This window comes from Microtus ochrogaster, unplaced genomic scaffold (genome assembly GCF_000317375.1).
Source record: "Microtus ochrogaster isolate Prairie Vole_2 unplaced genomic scaffold, MicOch1.0 UNK1, whole genome shotgun sequence".
Classification (NCBI taxonomy): domain Eukaryota; kingdom Metazoa; phylum Chordata; class Mammalia; order Rodentia; family Cricetidae; genus Microtus; species Microtus ochrogaster.
The window spans coordinates 2732950-2739682 of NW_004949099.1; positions in this window are offsets into that span (position 1 = coordinate 2732950).

Below are 6733 nucleotides of genomic sequence, written 5' to 3' on the forward strand. Positions count from 1 at the left end.
TAAGGTGAGCATCCAAACTGCCTAGGCTCCCCCAAAGCCAGTACGTGCAGTAGGATCAAAAACCCATTGCCATTGTTCTTGAGTTCTCAGTAGTCCCACCATCAGCTTTTGAATGGTGTTTCAAGACAGTGGCTTTGCAAGCTTTGCAGGTCTCAACCTGTTCCCTTTGCTCCCAAGGAAAGAGGTCTTTACAAGAAAACGTGTTCTAGTAGAGTGTTTCTGCTTTGTATATGCTAGAAAAATACTGTGAAGACAACAAATGTACTTTAAAAGTCACTATGCTATGTTTGAGTTCTCATACATTATTTTTACTTTATGTGTATGAGTGTTGTGTCTGCATGTGTGTTAAGTGCATCTCATGTCTGCAGAGCGTTCAGAAGTCAGAAGAGTGCATCGTATCTACTGAAACTGGACTTAGAGAAAGTGTTAAGCCATCATTGGGGTAGTTGGAACTGAACGGGCTCCTGCCACAATGGGTTCCTCTTAGCAGGCTCCATAGCACTACCCTCTGTGAGAGCAGCCAGTGCTCTTAACCATGGAGTCATCTCTCTAGCACCCGTTATGGTATATTTGAAATTATGAGAATTAAAAGCTACCCAAACTAGAAAGTTAAAAGAAGAGGAATATGTAGTGGCTGTGGGTTGATTACTGTTGAGCTGGATGACTCATCTGGAGGCTTCATTGTATCATCCTATATGCTTTTTCCTAAAAGAAGTGTAGGGCCAGGGACATAGGTCAGTTAGTACAGTATTTGCCTAGCATGCATGGGACCCTGGGTTCTATCCCTAGGGCCACATAAACCAGGCATGGTGGCACCCAGATGTCTCTGCAGTTCAGTGGTAGTCACTGTCCTGTAGGTTTGTCAAGAATCAAATTCCTAACCATACATCTTGGCACATACCTATAAGACCAGTACTTGAATGAGAGTGACAGAAAGAGTTCAAGCTACAAAGCAAGTTCAAGACCAGCCTGGTGAACTACATGAGACCTTGCCCCCACATACCCCAACAGCTAAAGTCAATTCCTGTCAGGCATTGTAATACATGCCTATAATCATAGCACTCTGGGGCAGAGGCAGGAAGATCATGTGTTTGAGGCCAGCCTGGTCTAATATAGTGATTTCTATATAGCCAGGGTTACAGAGTGAGACATTTCAGAGCAAACAAAAATGAGACTCCTAACCACACCCGCCATCTTGCTCCATCAGCCTCTCCTCCCCATGCTTTTAACAAGAACCCCATCTTCCCCGAATTTACGCATCTCTTCATACCCAACATCCACCCAACAATCCCATTAATGTTACCTCTGTAATCCAGCAATCTCTGGACTTTCACTGTCAAACCATTACTCTTAAATCATTCGTTCTGATTCACTCATAGAATCCAGAACCTGTCATCATGATCAAGACACACAAACGGGCCCATAACCCTCTAACAAATACCTATGATCAAACTTGCCCTCCCCTTTAGTTCCTGGCAGCCACTGTTCCTGGTTTCCTGTCCCTCTGATCTTCACCTTCTCAGAGAATTCTTTAAGTAGCAGCAAAAAGGAGACGGCTCTTTGAGTCAGGCTTTTCTCACCCCAGGTAACACACATGAGACTCCACACATTGTTTAACTGTGGTGCATGCTGGTTTTTCACTTCTGGTCTTCCATAGTGTGGGCAGAGCATCACTGTTTTCCATATCCCTGTTGAAAGACACTTGGGCTGTTTTCAGTTTGGACAGTTGTGACAAAACTGCCCTAGATACTAGTGTGCGTGCGTGTGTGTGTGTGTGTGTGTGTGCATGTGTGTGTGCTCACCTGAGTGCACACACGCACACTTGCACATGCATGCAAGACACATAAGTTTCACTAGGGTAAATGCTGAGAAGAGGGAATGCTGGGTCATATGGTGTGCTGAATAGTTTTTTTGTTTTTTTTGTTTTTTTTTTTTTTTGTCAACTTGAGAGAAGCTGGAGTCAGCCATAAGATCAGGCTGTAGGCAAGCCTGTAGGGCACTTTCTTAATCGGTGATTGATGGTGGAGGGCCCAGTCCATTGTGGGCGGTGCCACTCCTGGGCTGGGGGTCCTGGATTCTACAAGAAAGCAGGCTGAACAATCCAGGAGGAGCATGCCAGTGAGCAGCACCCCTCCATGGCCTCTGAATCAACTCCTGCCCTGTTTGAGTTCCTGTCCTGACTCCCTTCAAGGATGAACAATGATGCGGAAGTGTAAATCTAATAAACCCTTTCCTTCCCAAGTTGCTCAGTCATGGTGTTTCGTCACAGCACTGATGACTGTAACTAAGACACACGGTGAGTTTATTTTACTTATAAGAACCTGCTGGGCTCTCTTCCAAGTGGGTGCTCTGCTTTCTACTCCCAGCGGTGCTACGGGGCTTCAGTTGATTGGCAGGACACTTCCGTTTGGCATCATTGAGAAGTGCTCAGCTTTGTTTTAATTCTATAGCTCTTGGAATAGGTGTGCATCAGCATCTGGTCAGGGACTTAATTTATTGGAGTCACTGTTCTAGTCCCTCTGCATCTGCCCCTGCTCCTCACAGCCTCACCCACTCCTTTCTATTGGCAGGAGTACTCAGACCTAGGAGGCCTGTCCCAGAATTCCTCACGGTCTTCCTCACCTCCTCCAAGTTCAACTGCCACTCCCTCAGGGAGTGGTGCCCTGGACAGCATACTTCAGATATTCCTGTCCCCGCTGCCCCTTCCCTTTCTCTAGTCTATTATTTGCAGGTATCATCCTTTAACATGAGAGGTTTTTGGGGGGAGGGGATGCCGAGGATCAAACTCAAGGCCTCATTGCTCTACCAATGAGCTATATCTGCCCTCACCCCCTGAACATACTTTGGAGTTTATTCTTTTACTGCATTCATTATTATGTGTTCTCCCCACTCACGGTGGGGAGGGGCAACCCCGGCTCCCCGGAAGACACTGCTGGGCCTGGCATGGTCAGACGGACTGTCGCTGTGGCTGGTGGGGGTGCACTCTGGCACTCCGGCTGGGAAGGCAGCCCCCTCTGCAGTAGCCTCCTTAGACCTGGGACGGTGGCACAGGCCGCATACAGACCTGACAAAATCACTGGCGGGAAGCAGCCTGCAGAGCTGCGATTACTCGGATTCATTCTTCATATTAATGTGGTGCCGGCTCCTTTTCCGCCTTTTTAATGCTGTTTTGTACTCAGGTAGTTCAAAGTTCTTTACAAACAGCCAGTAATTAATTCAACTTCATTAAGGCCAATTAATCCAGGATTAATTATAAATTTGCCCACAGGAAGTTATTATACTGTGCTCTTTGATTTGAGTTTGGGCTTTAAAGATTGTTTTAGGAATGGGATGGAAATGCGCCTTTCCTCCGAGGGTCTCTGCTGCCTTGATTCTATTAACCATGTGTTTGCCTCAGTTGGTCCCATACCAACTCCAAAGGAGATAGTCACTCAAGCCTCCTGTTTAGCAAGCTGATATTCCAAGTGCTGGCCATAATCTGCCAGTGCCATCTTGAGTCACAGGGCAAGAGATCAAATATCATGGCAAAAGCTGGTCCCACACCAGTTCAGACCGTGCCATTAGCTCCCATTACTTCTTGTGGAATAGACAGGACAGTGTTTCCTGAGCCCATTCAGTCCGTAACGGTCAGCATCCAGTGCTTGGCTGGCCTAGGAGGCTCCTTGCCTTCTTCCCTTGCTTCCTTCCCTGGGAAGCTGAGTCTTTAACTCAAGCTGCATGGCCCAGCCTGGACTCTGATACAACCCATTGTCGTGTTCCCACCATCATTGGTGAGGCTATGTTAGGATACAAGTGGCCTCATCAAAGAAACACTTGTAACCTGAGTGTGATAGCCTACACCTTTAATCCCAGAACCCCAGAGGCAGAGGCTGGCAGATCTCTGTGTGTTCCAGGTCAGCCAGAGCTGCAGAGTGAGACCCTGTCTCCAAATAGACAACACAAGGGGCCAGGGAGGCTGGAAAGCTGAGTCTGGTGAGACACCTGTAATCCCAGCACTCAAGTGGCCAAAGCTGGAAGCCAGTTAAGACTACACAGTGAAGTTCTAAACCAGCCTGGGCTTCAGTGTGAGACTCGAACTCAAACAGCACAATATAAAACCCACAAAAATTGGGCTGGCAAGACTGTGCAATGGGTAACTAAGCCTGACAACCTGAGTTCAATCTCTGGAACCCACACGGTGGAAGAAAGGAGAGGCCTGACTCCCAAAAGTCATCCTCTGATGTACAGACACACACACACACACACACACACACACACACACACACTAAAAAACCAAGGCAATACAAATGAAAATACATTAAAATAGAAGTTGCCTTGTTAGATCATTTGTTAGTCTGTTTTTCACGCTTTGAAAAGCTGAAAGGTTTTCACAGCTCTCATATACATTCCCAGCCCCGTTACATGAGGGTTTTAGTCTCTCCGTGTCTTTGCCAGCAGTTGTTATTTTCCCTTTTGTTAACTCTAGCCAGGCGAGCGTGGGGAAGTGTCTCACTGGGGCTTTGTGCTTCACTGTGCCATTGACAGTGTGTGCAGCCTCCTCCTGCTGCCGATGTGTCTTTTTGGAGAAATACCAAGTCCTTTACATGTTTTAAAAATTGCTATTTTATGTGTATGAGTGTTTTGCCTGCATGTGTGTCTGTGCACCACAAGTGTGCCTAGTGCCTGGGGAAGCCAGAAGAGAGTGTGGGGTTCCCCTGGAACTATAGTTAAAGACAGTTGTGAACTATTATGTGGGTACTGAGAATTGAACCTGATCCTCTGCAAGAGCAGCACATGCTCTTATCTGCCTAGCCAGCTTTCTCCCCACCCAACAACCCCATTGTCTTTCCAGTGATTTCATATTGTTCTTCGATGCACAGAGTCTTTGACACAGTCTGACTTCTTCATCCTCTCATTTTCACTATTAAAAAATGTATTAAGATCTGGGCTGGAGAGATGGCTCAGTGGCTACGAGCATTTGCTGTTCTTGCAGAGGACCTAGGTTTGGTTAACACTGCCCACACCAGGGGGTCCACAGCGCAAGTCCAGGGGTTCCAATGCCCTCTTCTGGCCTCCAAGGGTACCTGCACACATTTAGTGCACATTCAGATAGGCAGGCAAACACACGTACACATGCAATTAAATTTTTTCTTTTAGATTTATTTAATTGTATGTTAGTATTTTGCTTGCACGTATGCATGTGTTACCACATTTGCTTCTGGTACCTGAAAAGCTCAAAGAGATCAGAAGAGGGTATTTGCCCTAGTTAGGATTTCTATCCCTGTGATAAAACACCTTGATAAAAGCAACTTGGGGAGGAAAGATGTATTTTAGCTTACAGCTCCACATCACAGTCCATCACTGAAGGAAGTCAGATCAGGAACTCAAGCAGGACACAAAGCTTGGAGGCAGGAACTGAAGCAGAGGCCAGAGAGGAAGCTGCATACTGGCTTGCTCTCCAATGCTTGCCTGACCTGCTTTCATACACACCCCAGGATCCCCTGCCAAGGGGTAGCACAATAGGCTGGACCTTCCTGTATCAATCACTAATTAAGAAAATACACTACAGACTTGCCTACAGGCAAATCTTACAGAGGCAATTTCTCAATTGAGGTTCCCTCTTCCTCAGTAAGTCTTGAGTCAAGTTGACAATAAACTAGCCAGGACAGTGTTGAATCCCTGTAGGGCCCATGGGTCTACCCCTCCTCTCAGGGTTCATTTGAGGACAGTTTCTGGCCAGACATCTTGTTGAAATTTCCGGCTAAACATCCTGTTTGTTCCTGTGCTCCCTCTGCCCCCCAGGTGGTTAGCTATAGGGCCATTGTTTACTCCATCTAGTGGGTGGTAATTTCCCACCTGCCTGGGGGGAATTCCATTGTGCAGCAGCTAGATATATAAGGTTTTTCCTAAGTTTGAATAAAGGGCATTGGGCATTATCTTCTCATGAATGAATGACTCCTGTCTCTTGTGTTTTCTTTTACTCTCCAGGGCCTTGCCAGGCTCCTGAACGGTACAGTGGTGCGTGAACTGTACTGTACTGTAGAGAGTATTGCAGGCCTTACAGATCCCTAGAGCCATAGTGACAGACAGCTACAAGCTACCAGCATGGATGCTGGGAACTGAACCTGGGTACTCTGCAAGAGTAGCCAGTGCTCTTAACTCTTGAGCCATCTCTCTGGCCTCCCTGTCTACACACTCTGGTCAAGGCTTACCTTCTTCAGTTTACTCATCTCTAAGTTGGTGCTGCTTCATTTACTTCTGAGGGAGTCCCAGCTGTCAGTCAGGATGTCACCCAGCACCATCACCTACTGCCGCCTTCCTGGGCTCTGCAGGCTGCCCCTGGTGCCCGCTTTGGGCTTGCATACCACTAGACTAGGGAATTTGTCCCAGCACATTTGTTACATGCTTCCCAACTCCTTGTAAGCTCATCAAGGTTATTTCCTGCCTGTCTCTGAGTGCACTATAGCGTCTGAGTGCACACAGGCACTAACAGATGCTTGTTGAATGGATGGAGGTACAGTTATGAAGGCAAACAGTATCACTATGGGAACCTGACAGAACATGTTTTCTGGCTGTGGGATGGGGTAGATGTGATGTGTTGTTCTTTTTAAAAAATGCAGGCAAGATCCCCAGCGGCAGTAGGCAGCAGAAATGCTGTAGGTCCCAAATGGTGGCGGCAGGCCATGTGGTGGCAGGCAGCGGGCTCTGGGAGCAGCCAGTCCCAGGCAGAAATGGCTGCTGGTCTCAGAGCAGC